Consider the following 22518-nt stretch of genomic DNA (forward strand, 5'->3'; position numbering starts at 1 on the left):
AAGGCTGCGTGCTAGATTTTGCGCCGCACGTAAAAGCTAATCATATACGCTTGGGAGCACTCGAAAAAATGTATTTTATTGCACTGGCCACGATAAACACAAAACGTCCCCTTATCTTCGCCAAATATGAACTTTGTGTAACCTTAAGCTCCCGTGCGACTCTGGGTGTGAAACGCAGCGTTATATGGTCATGTAGCATTTGGCAGCACTTGGTAAAGGAATTTTTCATTACCTTATTCGATCGACATACAGTTAAGTTCGCACACAAGTTTGTCATAGTGTTGCATCCATGTTTGGTAAACGCGTTATTCGTGGCATTTTTATTCGTGCTAGTGCAGCAGGCTACGTTTGGCGCAACCCGTAAAATACACTTAGCAATCTTATGCGTAATTTATTGCAAAGGACACGATTATTCCAGATACTTCGAAATTTGCCTAACTTTTGCCCATATTATGCTTCTTAATTTAGTGAAATATAAAGGTCTCTTAAGGGGTTCACCGAGTACACGTAATAAATTGAACCCGCCGTGGTTGCTCAGTGGCTATGGTGTTGGTAATTGAGGTAGAAAGATTAAAGTTTTGCGACGCATTGCAATTAAGATGTTGCCCATTTACACTAAATGTAAGCTTTGGTAAATCCAGAGTTCTCTCGGGACCATGGAAATGGTTACTGAAAACGGCTGTGTGACACTTTCCAGTATTTGCTTGAGACACTCGTTTTTGAAAAGCTGTAGTTGAGTCCCACGTTTTTAACTTGCACACACGTTTCTAAGAGTAGTTAGCCAAATATAGTTAAGCTTGATCTGTCGGTAATTATTGCGATAGTAAATATATGGACACTCTAGGCGATGTTTCATTTAAAGTTTAAGCGCGATAAAACTGTCGCCCATGCCGTATGCTGTATGTGCGAGTGAGTGCCTGCAACGGTGAGCAGACGATTGTGGCTAAATTTGGTGCGCGCAAGGGAGACCAGCGAAGAGGAAACGCGTAGTCTCCGTCGCGCGCAACAAGCAACCGGGGCGAGGGGAAGTGTACCTCAGCAACCACTGCTTATGGGTTACGGCCGCGCGGTTTTTTTCTGGCTTTGTCTTAAAAGCGATCAGCTTCGGGGACATAGTCCAGCTGGGCCGATAGCTCGCAGTTTTGCGTGAGCTGTGCGTTAGCGCCACTCAGTTTGCGTTGAAGCGATCGACAGGACGAAGGTCCCTTCGCTCGCTACTACAGCCACGTTTGCTCATTGCTGAGTTTGGCAGCGACTTTACGCGGTCATCAAGTGAGATGTGTTCATGTTTCCTGATGCGCGGGTGACACCATTCTTGTTAATTTAGTTAATATACCTACGTTTACAAGTTTATAGGGCTGATAAAACTACTATCCTTACTTATTATGGCTATCTGCTAGTTTGCTATCGCAATCGGTGCTTTGCCTTTCGGGCTAAACAGCGACTTTTGTTCGTTGTGCCAAGGCCGCCTGATAAATTTTGCGCTACTCAATGATATGCGGAGTAGCAGTCCTAGAGATAGCTCTTTTTGGAGGGGGTAGGGTCCACAGTAACCAAAAAAGGGGAAGGGAACATTTATTTTCGGCAGAAAAAAAACGGAAAAAGAAAAGAATGCAGTGGTGATCTCAGACAAAGCATGTTTGGGTGTCCGTAGGAGACACATTATTATTCAGGCATAAACAAAGCCGCCGCAATAGTCGCAGACAGCGATTCCTTTCTTTAAGGGGAGTGGAAGACAGAGAAGGAGAAAAAATTGGAGGACGCTTAAGCTTTGCCTTCAAGAGTGCAACGCCATAGCGTTATCGCACCCCGTTCGCACCGTCCACTTATTCGCTCGGCATGCTCTTGAGTCACACAAAGACGAAACGTGCGCCTGAGCAAGCGGAACAAACCAAACAACTCGGTGTCTCAGAGGGAGAAACAATCTGCACGAGCGAAACGTCGTGATCAGCATGGACAGCCGGGCTGCGACGCGCCATGAAGGCGGACGCGATTATGGGGCTGACGCCGCGATGGTATCGGCCTCTATCGCTTGGGAGCACCACGCAGACACGACTCCTCGCCAGCAGCACGGCACACATCACAGGGGACGCTTTCCCACCACACGCGCTACGGCGCAGCGATCACGTCAGAGGCGTCCCGCATCGGACGCTGTACCTAGGAATCGCGCTGTGAGCGGAAGAGGAGGCGCGTCGCGTGGGCGAGTGGCACGCCACCTGTCGGGCCAGCGCCGTACATTGCGAGGAGGGTGTCTTCTGTGTTTGCCACAAGATGGCTCTACGTGCGCGCCAAGCGCGGAAGAAATGTAGCTGAAACGTACTTCGCTACGCGTTTAACTGCGACTTCTGTAATTTAGATGCACATAATTACCAATATATACCGCAGTATAACTTTCTACGGAACGTTTATAAGGCAACACGGCATTCACTAGAGGCGCTTTTGTGCCGCTTTGAAGCATATAACTCATGGCTGAGTGGTAGCGTCTGTGTCTCAAGCTCCGGAGACGGTGGTTCGTTTCCCATCCAGCCCATCTTGCAAGTTGTTTTATGCGAAGCATTTTAACGTAGGTTTCGGGCCTTCACGCGACGCCCGGCGGTGGCCACCATTGACCCTGAAGTGGGGTCACGTGACATGACGTCACGTGATGACGTCACACAGGCTGCAGATGGGGCCTCATATCGCGCCGTCGGTCGCCTCCCGGCGGTGGCCACCATTGACCTTCAAGTGACCTTCAAGTAGGTCACGTGACTTGACGTCCCGTGATGACGTCAGACCGGCTGCAGATGGGTCCTCATATCGCGCCGTCGGTCGCCTCCCGGCGGTGGCCACCATTGACCCTGAAGTGAGATCACATGATGTGACGTCACGTGATGACGTCACACCGGCTGCAGATGGGGCCTCATATCGCGCCGTCGGACGTCGCCCGGCGGAGGCCTCCACGCCCTGGTTCGCGCCGTCGCGCGCAACGCGGCGGCGGCGCCACCATCGCTGCATCAGGTGATATGGGACGGCACGCCAGGGATGAAGCGGCACGCGCCCGCCGTCGCGTCCGTCTCTGTGCCCGCAACCGCGCCAGCGTCTTTGCGCCGGGCGTGTATGCGGTCAAGATGCCTCCAAACGCTAAGGATACACTAAGATTAAGCCCAGTGGTTGCTTCGCATCCACTGGGCTTAACCTTGATAAGTTTCCATTTTTTTATTTATGAATTTCTTTCCGCCATTCTTCGCTCACAGCCAACGCCGCCGACGACACCAGCTTTTCTGCGACACGAGTTCCTTAATGCTATCCAGTTAAAATCAATTTCCTCTGCAGAAAATGGAAGACAACATACCTTTGCCTATAACTTAACGCATACAAATAAGCAGCTGCATTACAAACTCATTGTGAACGTAAATGATTGTTGCTCTTGTCGTTCATCAATATCCTTTCGGCGTTGTGTACAAGCCATGTGTCTTCTCCATTTCAAATGATCTGGCGATGTCTCGCGCATTACCTTGGATAATATATTGCTGTGCAAATTTTGCTCACTTTCGGTGAGCCTCTGCTAACCGGCTTGAATTCCTACATCGCTCAAGATATATTTGAATGGAGCTCGAAGCCATGGTTTTGTGTTTGCCGAGGGCTCTCTGTGGTCCTCATCACACTACACCCATCGCTAATAAATCACAGTGGAGAATCAATGGCGTCGGCAAACCCAAGCAGGGCTACTCTCTGTGAACAACACAGGGGACACCGAGAGAACCGCAGTATATGAGCGCAAAGGTGTAAATGCTATCAGCGCCGAGAGACATGAAAGCTTTCTGTCTGCTGCCACTTGCCGCTGGCTTGCCCGTCCGCCACTGAGAAAGCTGCCGATATGTTTTGTAATGGCACTACCGACCTTCAGGAAAAAAATTGGAGGACGCTTAAGCTTCACCTTCAAGAGTGGAACGCGGAAGCGTTCCCGTCGACCCACCAAGGGGTGTAAGACAACGGGCTACGGCGCAGCGACTACGCGTCCCGCATCAGACGCGGTGAGCGTCGTGCGACGCAGCGTTCGGCGCGGCAACGAAATGTGCGCCTGAGCAAGCGACGCATGCCTGAGCCTTAGAAAAAGCTCGTTTCTAAGGCAACACCGCATTCACTAGAGGCGCTTTTGTATCGCTTTGAAGCATCGAACTCGTGGCTCAGTGGTAGCGTCTCCGTCTCACACTCCGGAGACACTGGTTGGATTCCCACCCAGCCCACCTTGCAAGTTGTTTTTTATTCATGAAGTGCCTGCTGGTATTTATCGCTCACGGCCAACGCCGCCTACGCTGACACCGGCTTTTCTGCGACACTAGCTGCTTAACCCTGTCGCGTGAAAATTGGCAGTGGCTTAGCTGAGCTATGGCAGGATATACTTAGCGTAAAAGTGCTGTTATGTTTGGTTATTTTCCAGTCTTTTGCGGCATTATTTTCCAGTCGTTTGCGACTGGCAGCGGCTCGACTTTCCTTAATCTCCATGTCGAGCGCGCTGCATCAACCTTCTCTCCCGCGCATTTATTCGCACGGAGCGCACTGCTCGCGCATGCGCAGTGCCGCGAGGCGCCGCAATCTTAAAGACGCCTTGTCCGTCGTTATCGGCGCGCGGGTGGGCGTCGGTAGACGCCCTGGACGTCGGATTGCGTTGACCTGGTTGGCCGCGTCTGGTTACGCTGGCTGCGCCAGTGCGTCGAACCATGCGTCGAACTATAGGCGCTATTGTTCTCGCTAACGTGACGTAACGTGTGCGCGCGTTCACGCTACGTCAGACTATATTTAGGCCTTAAATGCAGCAACGGACGCACACGGCGCCGGGGCGTCTGCGGAGACTGCGACGTCACAGCACTGGAATGCGCCGCAGTCGGCGGCGGCGAGGGCGACGCATGCGCAGTATGGCAGGCGCACACGCACGCGAAGCTCGGCTCCAACCCGCGTAGTGTAGTTTTACACTACAAAACGCTCACCGCGAAAGCTGTCACGCGGCAGTCTCGTGCCTTGTGAAATTTGAGTGCGTGACAGATTTTTCACGGCGTGTTGCGTGCCGCAGGCGGAGGGGACCGATGAGAGCGACTGCTTCAGTCACGTGCGCACGAAGCCGTCGGTCTCATGCGGACCCGCCGGACGGCTTGTTTTGATTGTGACCCCGAAGCCATATAGTTTCATACAATTGCTGGAGGCAACTCTGGTGTCTAAGGGAGCGGCAACGGTTCTGACCGCATGGCAATTACGGGAAGTACATCTATTTCCGTGAGCTTTATCCTTCTGGCTTTAAACCGCTTCGGGACTTTATAAACGTTTTATTTTCAACAAATAATTGCGTAATAAATAATTACATAAACATTATTATACTTGCCCGACGACAGGATTCGAGCACAGAGCCTCTAGCACCGAAGCCCTCTATTGAAACCATTACGCCATGGACGCATGCAATGATAAGCGACACAAAAATTGGAGGATGCTTAAGCTTCGCCTTCAAGAGTGGAACGCGACAGCGTTCTCGTCTGCCCGCCAAGGGGTGTATGACAATGCACTACGGCGCAGCGATCACTTACCAGGCGCCCCGCATCGAACTTTGCACCCACCAATCACGCGGTGAGCGTCGAGCAACGCAGCATTCGGCACGGCAACGAAACGTGTGCCTGAGAAAGCGAAACCATTGTCAGATGGGAAGAGGACTTGGCACCTTTGAAGGCGTCGCGTCCATGAGCTCTCGTGTACTCATCAACCCAGCATCATTCGATACATTGATCCCAGTTGATACATTGATCCCCCCCCGCCTCAACCGGGGTTGACTGGGCGGGGGGCTTGGTTCGGGCCAGCGGTCCTTCCCGGACAAGGGGCTGTTGCGGTACAGCAAGCGGAACGAACCAAAGAACTCGGTGTCTCGGAGCGTCGTGATCGGCACGGACAGCCGGGTGGCGACGAGCCTCGCACCGGTCCTCGCACAGCCCCAATGCGCGCGTGGCGCGCCGCTGGTCGGGGCAGCGCCATACGTAGGAGGAGCGGGTCTTCTGTTTGCCGCAAGATGGCTCTGCGTGTGCGGAAAGCGTAGAAGAACCGTAGAGGAAACGTACTTCGCTACGCGTTTAACTGCGACTTCTATAATTTAAATGCTCATAATTACCGATATACACAGCAGTATTACCTTCTACGGCGCGTTTGTAAAGCAGCACCGCATTCAAAAGAGGCGTTTCTGTCCCACTTTGAACGATTGAACTCATGGCTGAGTGGTAGAGTCTCTGTCTCACACTCCGGAGACTCTGGTTCGATTCCCACCCAGCACATCTTGCAAGTTGTTTTTATTTATAAATTGCCTTCCGGGATTTTTCGTTCACTGCGAATGTCGTCGACACCGATGACACCGGCTTTTCTGCGACACGAGCTCCTTAACGCTGTCGCGTTAAAACGCCGCAAGAACTTGTGCGGGCAAGCCAGTGGCTTCAGACGCTTGGCGCGTTTCGATGTGGCCAGCTAATTAGTAGCGATCGCTGCGTCTTCGCAGAATCTTCTGCATTTAGAAATGTATAGGTCGCTCTTAAATTTACGGCAACAAATACATGTAGAGCGTAATAAACAAAGCCGCAAGAGCTTAACAAATCCATTAACTTCCCATGACTCGCATGGTGGCTTAATGATTGCAGCGCCAGAGTTCCTTCCAGTAATTATTGCAGGAAATTTTGGGAGAATGCGATACCTTCATGCTGCCAGGTGACTGCTGCACTAACGTTTTCACTCCGGTGGCATGTCGCGCGCATATTTCCTCTTCTGTGGCCGCGTTCGGCTCTCCAGCACCAGAAAGTGGTTTCATTGTTGCATTCCCTGTGCTCACGCAAATCAGTAGATCATTTGCAGAAAGTGTTCTCACCCACAGACTAGTATAAAAAAAGTATTGCCACCATCCAATATTTCGCTTTTACTACCGCTAAGCCCTCTGCAGCGCTACGAAGGTGCCGTAATAGTGAAGTCTACTGAATGGTGTCAACACATTCCATCTCGGCGGCCGGTTGCAGGCTGCAGGGAAGCAATAGCGCATAACATTTTCTGAGTAGTTCTGTCGAAGCTTTTCCTTCTGAGTGGGGGTGGGACCAGGTGCGGACGAGAGTCGAGTAATCGTGGTCGCGTGCTCGACGATGCCTGTCAAAAAGCAGAAATGCTCCTGGTTCCACAAGTGCCAAGAACGGCCAGATGGCAAGCAATATTGGCCCCTAATATTCAGTAATAGAGTTGCGTGAACACGCAGTTTCGGAATCAGCGAAGTGCAGCGGGTTAAATATCATCTGGAATGCGGGAGCGCCGCGCTTTGGGTAAGACCGCACCTCTCTGCTGCTGCAAGCAGGTCATCACTCGCTATAGCATTACTACTAGCTGCTGTACAGGAGACTATCCGTGCCCGCAGAAACCAACTCATAAACGGCGAGGATGACGCAGGAGCCTTTGGCCGGCGCAAAGCTCCCCGGCGGTTTCCGTCCGTCACAGGCGTCATGAATGGCTTGTCCGGCCAAAGTGTGGTCGACCCGCAGAGCTATGCCTGCTTGTCTCGCTCACCCAGATGCTGTTGTATTCCTGTGTCCCTCCCAAAGCAACGAGTTCCTTGCGGCCATTTGTTCGTATAGCGACGGTGACCTGACACGACCGAAAACAATTGTGTGAGGAGATCGCCCCCCCCCCTCCCATTAGGAGGAGCGCCCGCTGCATATAACGTTGGGAGCCCTTCAATACATGTTTGATTGCACAGGTCGTGATTAACCGAAACGCTTCGAACGGCAAACGCTTCCGTTCAAACACGGAATGTTCTTCCGTTTTATATTTTACGGACATTTCACTGTAACATTACATTGCTCTGCACAAAACAGGGATAATTCCGTGTTTCTGCTATGCTAACATCCGTATTTCTGCGAGGAAAACTATACACACCATCTGAATAAGCCCTTGTATTAACAAAGTTTCAGCTAAAAATATCTTATTGAACACGCATACTGTACGCGTTATGTAGAGATGCACAAAACGTGATAGCTAGCCTTGTACCAAAAGCTGGAATAACAAATCATGTAAATATGTACGATCTTCGGCTTAGCCCTTACGCTCATCGTCCCATTATGGAATGCGCCGTTTCGCGGGCGACCCGTTTATGTGGGGTCAATGATCTGTATGATGAATATTCAATCAATCAATCAATTATTCAATCAATCAATGGTCTGTATGATCAATATTAGGTGCACGGACATCATCCCAAGTCAGTTGTGTTAGTTCACGAAATCGCTTCCAGGCTTAAAGTAGTAAGAGAATGGTCACTTCTATAGGGTTATTATTCGCGTCACACTCCAGATATTGCACGATTGTACTGCATGTTATGCTCAAGTCTATGCAGCAACTGTTTTCTGTGTAAGGTTGTAGTATGTAGGTTCCTTCTGATTAAGAAAGCAGGCACTTTAGTAGGATAGAAAGTTTCCCATTAGCTGCCTTCTCGGATGACGAATTGAGACGCCCCACATGCGTGTTTACATCTCCGGCGACTACGTAAGGGTAAGGAAGCTCATCTATAAACTTAAATTCGGCTCTAGAGAGTTGATAACTCGGTGAAATTTATATAGTAAAAGATGGTAACTGGTTTATGGAACAGCGCTGCTTGGACAGGAACTGGTGTAAGGGGGGTTCGGAGCCGTAGTTGCTGGCAGACCGAGCGGCAGAACAATCGGCACGGAAACAATGCCTATACTGCAAGAAGTGTGAACCACCCTTCCGAGAGATACGTATTCTTGGCAGACGTGGAGAAACAAAGGCACATGAGGGTTTTGGAAGCATTCCATATAAAGAAGAGAGGAAAAAAAAAATGTGTTAGTGATACTTCCGTGACACTCTTCAAAAGCGAAATGTCCTATCTTGAATGGTTTGGCAGATGATGCATTATGATCCTTGTGCGCATGTCTGTGATTTTGCTTATATTTGCTGATTTTTTGGTGAATAAAGATAGATGAAGTTGGCGCTTATCCTGTGTCCTTCTGCATTTCGCGATCGTCGTAGTTGGCGCTGTTCCTTACTAATCCGAGACTACTGGAGCCCGGTATGTAAGGATGACACGTTTCCCGGGAACTTCCTTGTTGCCTCTTTTATTTCAATTCAATTTCAATTTAATCTTTATTTTCTTTTAGACAGAGAAGGAGACAGGACTAAGAGCTCGCAAGATTGACAGAGGTCATGAGCCCTTTATCAACTTGGCAGTACAGTACACAAGCAGAGTTTCATATTTCAATATAAACACTGAAACAAGATAACAAAAGTACTATGTAACAAGCAGTGCTATGCATTCCAGCACAAGCACAGGCATTTGAATAACGAACAACAGGTTATGGGAAAACGAAAAAACGCATAGCTTTTTTCGTTTGCTAAGATAATATCGCTCAGTGGCATCATTTCAATGCTCAAAATGGTCAAACAATTCTTTGTATAATATATTTAAGAATACTGAAAGAGTATAAGAAAGCGACTGCTCAGTAGAATATCCCCTAGGTGTCGGCACTAACCAAATTTCTTTTTGCCTAGTCTGCAGGATATTAGTGTTTTTCTGAGGTTTTGCCAAATAACAAATATAATCTTCATCACTTCGTGAGGAGTGTTTCTAGATCATTAAATGTCTGTAAATGTATAAACTGTTAATTGGCACGATTTCATATTTTAAAAATAAGTCGTGTGGGGGAGCAGTAAGGCAGATCAGCTACGCATCTTGCAGCTCTTTTTTTAAAAAGGTGAAGCTTGGACAAATTTTGACACCCGTAGTGCCCCATGCGGTACAACAATTTTGCAAAAGAGAGAACTAATGAATTATATAGCAACAGCCTAGCCTTGACAGGAAGAATACCGCGCAGGCGCAACATAACGCCGCCAGCTGAAGACACTTGTGATCTAATATGGCCAATATAATCATTCCAAGTCAAATGTGTTGAAAATATAACACCAAGGATTTTTATAGAACCTACTAGTTCAACAGTATCAGAGCTTAAGAACACGTTCAACGGCCTAGAAATTACCTTCCTTTCTGGCAAGTACAATATTATCTTTGTCTTTTTAGAATTATTCATAAGACAATTTTATTTCGCCATTGTATTTAATGCATTCAGTGTTCCGACTGCTTTTTATTCAATGTTACTTTTTCATTTACCCGATATAAACACCGTAGTGTCATCACCATAGGATCTATATAGAACCTTACCATCAGTTACATATTGTACAATATTATTTATATAGATTAAAAATAGGAGCGGTCCCAAAATGCTTCCTTGGGGGACTTCGGCACTAATATTTTGTATTGAAGACAATGAATCCTAAAGTCTACATAGTGTTCTCTTCCACAAATAGGATTTCATAACGTCTTAAGCTTTTCCTCCGACACCATAGGTTGCCAGTTTATGCAGTAAAATTCTGTGGTTTACCAAGTCAAAAGCCGTAGTAAAATCTATATATATGCCTGCACCTATCTCCGTATTTTGAAACATATCTATTATGATTTCTTTTTGAGGCAGTAATGCTGTTTCAGTGGATCGATTATTTCGAAACCCGTGCTGAAAGTCAAGGAGTAGGCTATGCTTTAAAAAAAGATATAGTACCCTACCATGCAACAATTCTTCCATACCCTTCGAGAATACCGGCAATGTAGAAATTGGACGATAGATAGTAATCAAATTCTTGTCGCCACTTTTAAAAACCGGTATCACTTGAGCCATTTGCAGTGTCTTTGGAAATACAGCGGTAGATAATATGAGATTGTAAATGTAAGTAACAGCCGGGCATATTAGGTGAAGAACATGTTTAATGGGCGCTAATTGGAGACCACTTGAACCTATTGACTTGCTATAGTTAATACTATTTATGAACGAATCCACTTCTGTGTAGTTGGTGGGCGCAACGAAAAGGGATGATGGACAGCTGCTTCCCTTCATGGATTCAGTGTAATTTTAGCTGCACTCTACCGGACTCTGAGATGCATGTAAAATAAAGAAATTATTGAAAGTGTCCGCTAAACAGGTCCCATAAATTCGTTTTCCTTCATGCTGAAAGTTTATAGGTTGTACTTAACCCCCTTTCTGTTCTTTCCTGCTCTCTAGGAACTCTTCGGTAACGTTCAAGAGGTGTGCATCAGAAATTCTTCCTTTGGATGTGTAAAGTGATCAGTGTGGGGTCACCGCGATTTTCACATCACCGCATGGTGCGAACTTTGAGTGTTTTGCATAAAGATGCGGGTCGCAAACCTCAAAGAGGACGTCGCTGTGGGCTATTTTCATCACCTTGTTGCCTGGAACTAGTATGTTAGACATTTAGCAACAGTTAAGGGTAAAATTGTTCTGACTGTCTTTCCAGGGTTCTCAGTGGGAATAGGAAGACTTGGCAGCGGAGGAGGCAACCGGAGCATTCGCTAAGAATCTGCTTGCATTCACAGGTTTGGCAAAGCAATTCTTGTCCCTTTCTTTTTTTGTTTTGTTACGCGTCTTCTTGCTGCGTATGCTGCCATTTGTTGTCGTCGATTCCATTGAAAGTCTGTCTTGTCTTATCTGGAGCTCTAGCCCTGAGCAAGTGCGGTGATGAGAGGCTTTGTCGCTGACCTCAAATGAGATAGGGCCGATCTGAAACGTGAATTTCGGAAAGAAATAAAAAAGCTAAGGAACAGCTTCGAATTTGTCAGCAAACAATGTGAAATCCTAAAGAAAGAGTGTGAAAACACAAAAACAAATCGAAGATGTTGATCTCAAGTCCATGCAGGAGTCACTCAAACAGCTTGACGCTCTACGATAGCAAGCCCATAAAAGAGCATTGGAAATAGTGCCTCAGGGCCAGTACTTCAGAGACAGAAACATGGAAATCAAGGAAATATTGTTAACAAAGCATGAAAATCTTGTAGAAGTACACGGAAAGGTTGACGATACGCCAGGCATATCCGTAAGCAAGCCGGACATTGAAGTATGTCACTGTATTCTGAGCCGACAGGACAGTGCGAGCCAAATTATTGTTGCAGCTCTCTGTCGCCGAGTGACGTGTAATATGGTAGTTGAAAAAGCGCGAAAAACGAAGTTCACCTCAGAATATGCAGGATATAGAATGAGAAAACCCCTGTTTTTGAACGAACACTTGTGCGTCCAGTGATAACAGCTGCTTGGATGACGATTGCAAAAAATTAAAGCAATAAACAGAAAATTCACTCGGACTATGGAAAGGAAGATGTTCGCTAGAAAAACAAAAACGTCCCACGGGCGTCGGATCAACCGCGAAAATGATTTGCACAAAACGGAGTAAGCAGCTAAGTCTAAGCGCGCGTCATCACCGTCTGAATGCTTAAATTGACTGAACCACAAGATTTAGTATGTTCGTTTAAACGCTGTTGTCCAGCTTTTCTGCACTGCAATGCACAATCCGCAGTAAGCAAACATGAAGTCATAACGGCACTTGTTTCTTCATTTTACGTCGTTTTTCATGTGATTATAACAGAACCTTGGTACGTTTCTGATATGAACCTACTGCCCTTACCTGGTTCTAGCACGTTCTTTCGAACCAGAGAGCTCTGTCGAGGGCGCAACTTGTGTCCACTAAACTGTCACGTACAATTATCAGGGAAGTTTCGAGCATTGCCGATAATAATGAGACACGAGCCCGGAAATGCGGAAAACATCATTTCGCAGTCGCCCTCCCGATGTTGGCAGAGTTTTATAGAAAGACTACTCTACTTTTCCTCTTCTAATAAGCTAGACTTGGTAATATGTGGCGGCTGTAATATCAATATTCTACAACCCACGTGTTACTCCCGTGATTTACAATAGTTCCTTGCTGTATTTCACTGCGTGAGCATAATAACAACCTACGCGCATTAGTTACATTTCTGAAACACAGCTGGACTCGTGTAGAAACAATTACACGGTAGCAACATTGCATCGGCGTCATTACCGCAGATGCGAGTCATCACTTGCCCATATTTATGTTTTGCAAATAAAATGAACTACACAAAAACGGAAGAGATTACACTGATACATTATTATTCAAGATATTAACACAAAAACACTGGATACGTTTCGGTGCACATTTGGTGCAATGGTTGCCGAGAAAGACCAATTCGTTTACGTCTATTTATATAGAAGCACCCGAGCTAAAGCTTCCTCTTAATTCAAAACGAAAATTGAATGCATTCCAAGTTCATGAACGCTCGGGATGCTACTGATTTTAGCTCTTTAAGAAATTTAGAAATTTTGTTACAATATTTTTGAACAGTAGGAAATATGCGTGTTACGAAAACTTGTTTATGTAATGCGCCGGTCGAAGGGAAGTTCTATGGCACGAACTGAACAACCTTTTGAATGGTAGTAATACGCTCAACGAACTACAGCTTATTGTAGATACTAGATTTATGAAAAGCCGGGAACTAGGAGCCTGATTTATTGCCTCATAATTTAGTGTTAACCGTCGACAACAACACATTTATGAGTGTATTAGGTGAACCTAACACTAACTCAGCGTTTTTATCACCGACTACGCCCGAGAAAATTTATTCAATATTCTCAAGCCTAAGGAACAGTAAAGCTCGAGGTATTGGCGGACTACAAGTACCGCCAATAAAGTATGTACTTGACCTTCTTGTCCTTGCGCTTAACCACATATAAATGAAATTTCTGCTTCTGTGGGCATATTCTCGACAAAAATTCACTTAGGTTTGTATAAGAGCGTAGACAAAAGTCATTCTTCGAATTACCGACCTTTCTTGTTCTGCCCGTTTGTCCTAAAGCTTTCTAAAAAATAATTGTTAAAAGAGACACCTCGTACTGCGAAAAACGCTGTCTTATGTGACCGCAACAGTTTGTTTTCCGCCGGCGCATCTCCACAGAACTCGCTTTACTAAAGCAGAAACAAATAATATTACAAGATATTGAAGAAAAAGAATTACCACTAGGCGTCCTTGTGGAGTTCTCCAAGGCTTTCGATAGAATGAGTCATCGAACCTTGTTTGCTCAATTAGAATATTAGGGGTTTCTTGCTCTTCCACTTTCCCTTCTACAATCGTCCCTAAAGCATGGGGAACAGGCAGTAACAATCACAAAAGCCGCTTTTTTTTTCTCTAGAATATATTCCTGCAGGAGTCTCCCAGGAGAGCATATTAAGACCGATATTATCTAATATATTGTGGGAATTTATAAGTATTTCTTTGTCATCAGTACATGATGATCATCATGTGGGATTCATATGGGGTTCTTCATCATCGCTTGCGGGGCTGGCTCTCGAGTGTGATCCGTGCTGTGGGCGTGGTCGGTTCGCCGCATCTTTGACGTGGAATAAACGTCGTGACAACTGATGCGTCACAAGTGGTGGAGTGGGCTCTTCGATGCTCCGTCCTCTGACTCCCCGCTCAACCTCCTGGAGCTTCGATCGGGTCACCGATTGTGCCAGCTGTTCGCCAGCATGTCGCAGGGCGAGTCAACAGGAACCTCTACTTCCACCATGTCGGCCTCGGCTACCCCAGCCTCTCCGTATTGGGTTGTCAGTGGGCACCAGCGTGATCCCCATCTGTTTGCTGGACTTCGCGGTGAAGACGTCCAGGATTGGCCGGACGACTACGACCGAGTGAGTTCGGCTAACCATTGGGACGATGCGTCCAAGACACGTCACGTCACCTTTTATTTGACAGGAGTAGCGAAGACATGGTTTTTAAACCATGAGATTGATTTCACGAACTGGGGTGCTTTCAAACAGCAGCTCCAGCAAGTCTTCGGCACACCGGCTGTTCGTTCCGCCCTCGCAAAAAAGACGCTCGACACGCGCAAGCAACAACACGAGGAATCTTATACGTTGTACATCGAGAATGTGCTTGCTCTTTGTCGGCGCATGAACACGGACATGACCGAATCTGACAGGGTTCGCCACATCCTCAAAGGCATCGGAGCTATTGCTTTCAATGCTTTAGCCATCAAGAACCCCGCTGTCGTCGCTGATATAGTCACAACTTGCCAGCGATTTGGCGAACTCGAATCAGTATGGTTGCAGCCAGACACCCCTGCAAACACTACCGCCGATGACCCTACGTTACGAGCAATGACACGCGCAATAATTCGAGAAAAGCTACAGTATCTTGGCTTAGTCGCAGGGCCTATGCCTTCTCATGCCTCGGCTACCAACCTACGAGAACTTATCAATGAGGAATTGGCGTCCATGGCTGGTGCAGCGTACACGGACCCTCTAACCCCTACGGCCCCACCAACGTACGCACAAGTAGCCGCAGTTATTCCAGTCATCATTCCGTCAATGCCTCCAAAACCAATACCGCCCCCATGGCTTCCATGACTACCAACGTACCTACCCAAACCAGCTATCCGCAGCGTCATCCTCCTCGTCCCATCTGTTACTACTGCGGCTATCATGGCCACATAGCACGCTCTTGCCGCTAGCACCAGCAACACGAGCGTCGCGGATATGACGCATACGAACGGGATGACTTTTCGCCGGGAGCTACTTTCCAACGTCTAGGGAGCTTCCATGAACAACGCCGCCCTTATGGTCCACCGCGCGGCCGCTCTCCATCGCCTACTGTAGCATCCAAGACGGCTATGACGTACCGTCCTGCGAGACGCCGCTCGCCGTCACCCCTTCGCCGCTCTGCGTCCCCACTTAGACCTGCTTCTCAATTCGCCGAGCATCGTCCGGAAAACTGAATTATGCAGCTTTTGGAGGAAAAGCTCCATCGAACGACAGGACAGAAATCCTCCATCGCGTCCGCGCAATATGATATCGGTTGTAGTAGAAGGTGTACAATTGGAATGTTTGATAGACACAAGTGCTAGTGTTTCAGTTATTGACCGTGAATTGTGTTCGCGACTTCGGAAAGTTACGACCCCCTATGATGGACCTACGCTACTCGCTGCTAAAGGGGCCGCCATTCGACCTATCGCCACGTGCACTGCTCGTATTTCCATCGATGCACTTCTGCATTACGTACAATTTGCAGTGCTAAGTTCGTGTGCCCAGCAGCTAATATTGGGATAGGATTTTCTTTCTACGGCCTCCACCTACATCTGCTGCGGGCAGCGCGTTCTCCACATGACCGACACGACCTATTCACTTCATGCAGATGAGGCACCACTTCACTTGCTTGCTCCAGAAGATACCACGCTACCTCCTCGCCATCAAATCATTGTTACGATCACGTCTGACGTCATTGACTGCGGTGACGTGCTCGTAATCATCACCGGCAAGGTATGATGATTATTACCATCTGCACGCTGTCTCCCAAGAGAGATAGCCTTTGTATCAGAGCTAGTTCGGTTTGATCATGGCTCTGCACTTCTCTACGCTACATACCCGACATCCGAAAAGATTCTCATCCATAAAGGCACTACATTGGCTTGCGCCACTGAATCAGAGTCTATATCTGTTGTTTCCGTTAAACCAACTTCCTCTGAAGTTGCTTGTACCGGACGGGCCGCATCTCCTTCAGCTCTTGTAGCTGCCATCAGTTCCGACCTGACACCTTCGCAGTCACAACAATTGCTTGCTTTGCTCCAAAAACATGAAGCTTCGTTTGACGCGCATTCAGCTTCGTTGGGAAAGACTTCGATTACGACGCATCGGATAGAGACAGATGGTACATCCATCGTGCACCGTAGACCATGGGTGCGATCTTGTACGCGTTCCAAAATAGAACGGAGGCGGTCCGTTCCACCAAGCCGCACACGATTGGTCAGTTTGAACCGTGACGAACGCCATGACGTCAATTGTAAAGTGATATCTGCTGTCAATCATTCCGTGTCGTCTGTTATCGGACGAACGCAACGGAACGGACCGCCAATTTCGCGACGTAAAGAACGGACCGCCTCCGTTCGATTTTGGAACGCGTGCAAGATCGCACCCCACATGGCGTATCGCTAGCCGAGAGGAAAGTCATTGACGAGAACGCCACCGACATGCTTCAACGGAGCATAATACGCCCCTTTGCTAGCCCTTCGTCTTCCTCCGTTGTTTTGGTTCGAAAAAAAGACGGCTCTGTTCGATTTTGTGTCGACTACCACGCAAGGATGTACGCGCTATGCCGCGAATAGACGATGTCTTGGATTCCCTGCAGCATGCCGAGTACTTCTCCAGCATCGATCTGCATTCCGGCTATTGGCAGATACCTATGCATGAGGACGATAAAGAGAAAACAGCATTTCCAACACCAGATGGGCTCTATATACGAGTTTAATGTCATGCCATTCGGCCTCTGTAATGCGCCCGCAACGTTCGAGCGCATGATTGACACCGTTCTTCGCGGCCTGAAGTGGGAGACTTGCTTGTGCTACCTGGACGATATTGTTGTTTTCTCGTCAACCTTCTCTCAGCACCTGCAACGTCTGGATGAAGTTCTGACGTGCCTTGCCAATGCTGGACTTCAGCTAAGCAGCAAAAAATGCCATTTTGCGAGGAAGACGATCAAGGTACTAGGTCACATTGTGAGCAAAGATGGCATTAGTCCTGATCGTGACAAGGTTTCAGCAGTTCAACACTTCCCTCGTCCCGAAAACACCAAAGATTTGCGTAATTTCTAGGCCTCGCTTCCTATTTTAGCCGATTCATACGAGGCTTCACCTCAATAGCATCACCTCTGCACAAAGTACTGGGTTCTAATGTTCCCTTTGTGTCGTCTCCCGAATGTGAGTCTGCGTTCGCCCACCTAAAGTGTGCTCTCACATCTGAACCAGTACTGCGCCATATTGATGAAGCTGCTCCTACCGCCCTGCATACGGATGCTAGTGGTCACGGCATCGGTGGCATTCTCCTACAGCGAGACGGCACTTTAGGTGAGAGGGTCGTCGCATACGCAAGTCGCGTTGTGACAAATGCCGAAAAGAATTACACCATCTCGGAGCAGGAATACCTAGCTATCATTTGGTCTGTGCAGAAGTTTCGACCTTATCTTCACGGCCGCCATTTTACGATCGTTACAGACCATCATGCATTATGCTGGCTTTCAACGCTGTATAACTTGTCTGGACGACTTGGTAGGTGAATTCCTCTTCTACAAGAATACGACTTTACTATTACCTACAAGTGCTGGAAAAAAACACCAGGATGCAGACACGCTTTCTCGCGGTCCGCTTCCTACGACACCATGCAATGAACCTCAAACTACCATCCGTGACAAGCTTTCGCACGATCCCTCCTCACATGCTTTCTTGGTGGCCACTGTCGACGAGATGCCTCCACACTACAACAGATCCTTCCAATCTCATCAACTTGCCGACTCTTACTATCGGCGCATCATAGACCACCTTCAAGGAGCTTCGCGCCCGCCTAACGCCCACCTTCGTCGACACCTGACGCAATTTAAGATTGACAATCGCATCCTGTACCGTCATGTCTATCACCCTGACGGTCAACGCTGGGTTCTTGTCCTGCCACGCTCTCTACGTGCTCATGTCCCGCAGGCTTCTCACGACGACATGACTGCTGGTCTCCTTGGTTTCCAGAAAACCTATGACCGCTTCAAAGGTTGCTTCTACTGGCCTAGATTACCTGGCAGTGTGGCGAGGTATGTCGCTTCCTGCGCCCTATATCCGCGTCGAAAGCTCCCTACATCAGCTACAAGCGGACAACTGCAACCGGTTCCTTGTCCGTCGCAACCATTTGAGGTCGTTGGCATCGACTTGTATGGTCCTCTTCCGATGACTCTCACCGGTAAACGATAGATTGTGAGAGCCGTTGATCACTTGACATGCTACGCCGAAACAACTTGTATGAGTTCTGCCTCAGCCTCTGAAGTTGCTGCATTCAGACTTCAATCGTTAATACTGAGTCACGGTGCTCCTCACGTCCTCCTGAGCGACCGTGGAAAAGCATTCCTCTCGCAACTACCAGACGAAGTACTCAGAGCCTCCGGAACCACCCACAAGACTACCTCCAGTTACCATCCGCAAACCAACGGCCTCACAGAGCGATTTCATCGCACGCTGTCGGACATGCTAGCCATGTACACCGAACCGGATCACAGAAACCGGGACGCAATTTTGTCATTGGTGAATTTTGCATATAATACCGCCGTTCAACGAACGACCGGTTACTCGCCATTCTACCTTGTCTATGGTCGGTCGCCCTTTTCCTGTCTTGACGTCTCCTTCTTCGCGCCAACTGTCCATAAATGTCCATCATCCTGTGAAGAATTTGTGTCCCGCATTTTGCGTTGTCGCCAGCTCGCCGGCATCAACACTGAAGCACGGCAACAGGACCGCAAGCAGCATTACGACGCCTCTCATCGCGACGTGTGCTTCCGCCCTGGCGAGGAAGTGCTACTCCGGACACCAATTAGCACTCCTGGCTTGTGTGACAAGTTTCAGCTTCTGTTCATCGGCCCCTACAAAGTCTTGGAGCAGACTTCTCCGGTTAACTATCGCGTGCTACCACTTATTGTTCCAAATGACCACCGCTGCCGCACCGCTGAGGTGATCCATGTTTCCCGTATGAAGCCTTTCACGAGGCGTTTGCCACCCCTTTGAATTGCGGCCAGATGGCCGCTCTTGCGCGAGGGGACATTAGTGTGGGAATTTATAAGCTATTCTTTGTCATCATTACATAATCATGATCCTGTGGCATTCATATGGGGTTCATCATCGCTTGTAGGGCTGGCTCTCGAGTGTCATCCGTGCTGTGGGCGTGGTCGGTTCGCCGCATCTTTGACGCAGAATAAACGTCGTGACAACTGCTGCGTCACAGTATATATCTGATATCGCAAAAGTTACTAACAGTGCACAGTTCATTATTTTTGCCGATGATGCAAGCATATTATTTAAATCTTCATGACGTCTCACGCTTAGCAATCCCCATGTTTCTAAAATGCGCACAGGGAGCATAGAAAATTTATTAAAAATATCACCGCAAACACAAATTCAGTTTTATTCAAACCTTTACAAAATAGCAGATTGGGTGAGGGAACAAACGCGAGTAAATGACATCTTAGTTGAAATCAAGAAAAAGAAATGGGCATGGGCAGGGCATGTAATGAGGAGGGAGGATAACCGATGTTCATTAAGGGTTACGGACTGGATCCCAAGGGAAGGGAAGCGTAGCAGGGGGCGGCAGAAAGTTAGGTGGGCGGATGAGATTAAGAAGTTTGCAGGGATGGCATGGCCACAATTAGTACATGACCAGGGTTGTTGGAGAAGTATGGGAGAGGCCTTTGCCCTGCAGTGGGCGTAACCAGGCTGATGATGATGATGATGATGATGATGATGATTACAAAATAGTTGCCCATTCACTTGGTTTGTATGTAGCGAGTGAAACAATAGCGACAGTGATTGAGGTTAAAATACTAAGAGTGTTGTTGACCGAACACCTAAGCTGAGATGCTCATTTACAGCGTGTGCGTGCCAGTCCATCACGAGCGTGTGGTGTGCTATCTAGGCTTCCTAACGTTCACAGGGGCAAAATTATATCAGTGATTTATAGCATCTCTTTGCCCTCTCACATTATTTACTGTATTCTCTTATGGGGAACCACTTCGTGTAGGAACATTTAGATGTGCACTCTATAGAAAAAGGCACTGCGTCATGGAGCGATTGTAGTACACGATGCACATACAGAAGCTATTCTTGAAAAGATGGCGTACTTCCTTTAAAACTATTGTGATTTTATACAGCTATTAAAAGAAAAGAAAAGTTTTAAGCTATAGGAAATAATATTTCTTGTATTACGGTGCCTTAACACTGTCATCCGACATATCTTTTACACACGGAAAAAGAAGCACTTGGCCGACTCCCTTTTCAAGAACATTTCATGGAAAAGAAACAGGTTGAAATCGCGCGTAGTTACTTTTTTAGGTGACCTGGAAAATTACACTACAGACATACCTTTTCCCACGAGAAATGTAAAACTTATTACTAAACCGCTGGAGGCTCTTAAACACATACAGACTGTTCGCTGACTTGTGTAATTAGATTATTACATCGAATTGAAGTATTCATGTAGGGCTTTCTACAGCGAAGCTGTTCATGCGCACCCTGTGTCGTTGTTGTCAGACTTCTCCGAGAAGCGGCCACGTCACCTAGCGGAAGAGTCGGAGAAGGGCTCAAGAGGGCTTGGAGTGACCCCTTTCTCTGTATGAGAATTCTATATCATACGGGAATCTTATACGTCACACGATGCATTTTTGGTGATCGAGCTAGATCGGCATCAAATTTGTGGAAGATTGATTCCACCCTGCCACGAAATAAGTGTTATGCTGGAACCTCTTGCGCCAGCAAGAAGGGCCGGCAGCCACGTCAATCGTCAAAACGATTGCAGCGCCCGCATCTCCAGTGGTGGGCCTTGCGCCGAATATAAAAGCTTTGGATTAGTGGTTCCACCATTTCCATTCCAACTGAAACTATGGGAAGACCACGAGTAGTGGACACTCCTGATGAAGAAGCTGCCTACCGCGAGCGTCAGCGAGAGTTGGCTCGTGAACGGGCTCGTCGTCGTAAGGCCTGCCCCACGCACGAAAAAAAATAAGAGACTGGGAGAACCTCACGAAAAAGAAAGCGCTCCTAAAGCATACTCACCAGGCGAAGCAAGCAAAAGCGAAAACGAGGTGGAAGAAAAGATTTGCTATAGAGACTGCTTGCGAAGTTTGACTTTGCATGGTGTATCACTAGCTGTGACTAGCACAGCTTCGCGCTTTGGCTATCTACACAGACTGGAAGGGGCGGTGATTTTTTTTATTAGCTTTCCTTGTAGACACTCAAATTTAGTGCTTCTGTGATAAGGCCCTTAAGCATTTTCTGTGGTGTGCTTTGCGTTTTCTGTAGGCTACTGTTGCTTGGCTAGTTTTTATGGTACATTCTCTAGTGGTGCACTATAACAGAGCAATACCATACAGGTTTTTGAGTATTCTATATACATCATGTGCTTTGCGTTCTTGTTTAATTTTTCCCATGACCATTTGAAATGTGTTATTACTTTATTTTGTTAGTCACTCAAATATACTTCGCTATCTCTACCAAGTAATGGGGCAAGTGCCCAGTCCAGCTGCAGCTTGGCAGCTTTTTATGCCTGTCCTAGCATCCTTCTCCTTTTGTACAAAGTAAGTGCTGAAATAAATTGACCTGACTTGAGTAACGTGAAATTGTGGGAGGGTTTTTTTTCGCTGGCCAAAAAGCTGCAGTGATTTTTCAGCGAGCCCTCTTTTGATTAGAGGGCAAGCAGGCAGACGGTGGAAGGACGATAAACCATAAATAACTATCAACTTCTGGCAGCTATGTGAGTCGCACGCCACCGAGCCAAACAAGTGGATGCTACGGGACCCGAAGGAATCACAGGCACCAGCTGTACTCAGCCAGTATTACCAAGCATGGTGTACCCAAGGTTCGCTACCTGACACAAGGTTAACCCTCGCAGCCTGGAAAACCAGAAGTACTAGGAAGAGAGAAGACAAGAAAAATTGGAAATGAGAGAGAAAGACAAAGATTGGAGAGGAGGGCAAGAAAAGGCAGCTACTGATTTTCCCCGGATCGGATAGTCCGGGGATGCCGTCTACGTGAAGCCGAG

At 47.6% G+C, this 22518-nt stretch overlaps 1 protein-coding gene and 1 long non-coding RNA gene across 8 annotated transcripts in view; one reads left to right on the forward strand and one right to left on the reverse strand.

The window, feature by feature from the left end:
- LOC139055869 (uncharacterized) overlaps positions 1 to 22518 on the forward strand; it is a 91174-nt gene that overhangs the window by 65201 nt on the left and 3455 nt on the right. Inside the window, exon 3 of the long non-coding RNA XR_011511954.1 lies at positions 11356 to 11434. This is a non-coding gene — a long non-coding RNA (uncharacterized lncRNA). The remainder of the gene's footprint in view (positions 1 to 11355; positions 11435 to 22518) is intronic.
- Positions 1 to 22518, reverse strand: part of LOC139055867 (calcium-activated chloride channel regulator 2-like) — a 363039-nt gene that overhangs the window by 49956 nt on the left and 290565 nt on the right. The window lies entirely within an intron of this gene.

Source organism: Dermacentor albipictus, chromosome 2 (assembly GCF_038994185.2).
Source record: "Dermacentor albipictus isolate Rhodes 1998 colony chromosome 2, USDA_Dalb.pri_finalv2, whole genome shotgun sequence".
In the NCBI taxonomy this organism is placed as follows: Eukaryota; Metazoa; Arthropoda; class Arachnida; order Ixodida; family Ixodidae; genus Dermacentor; species Dermacentor albipictus.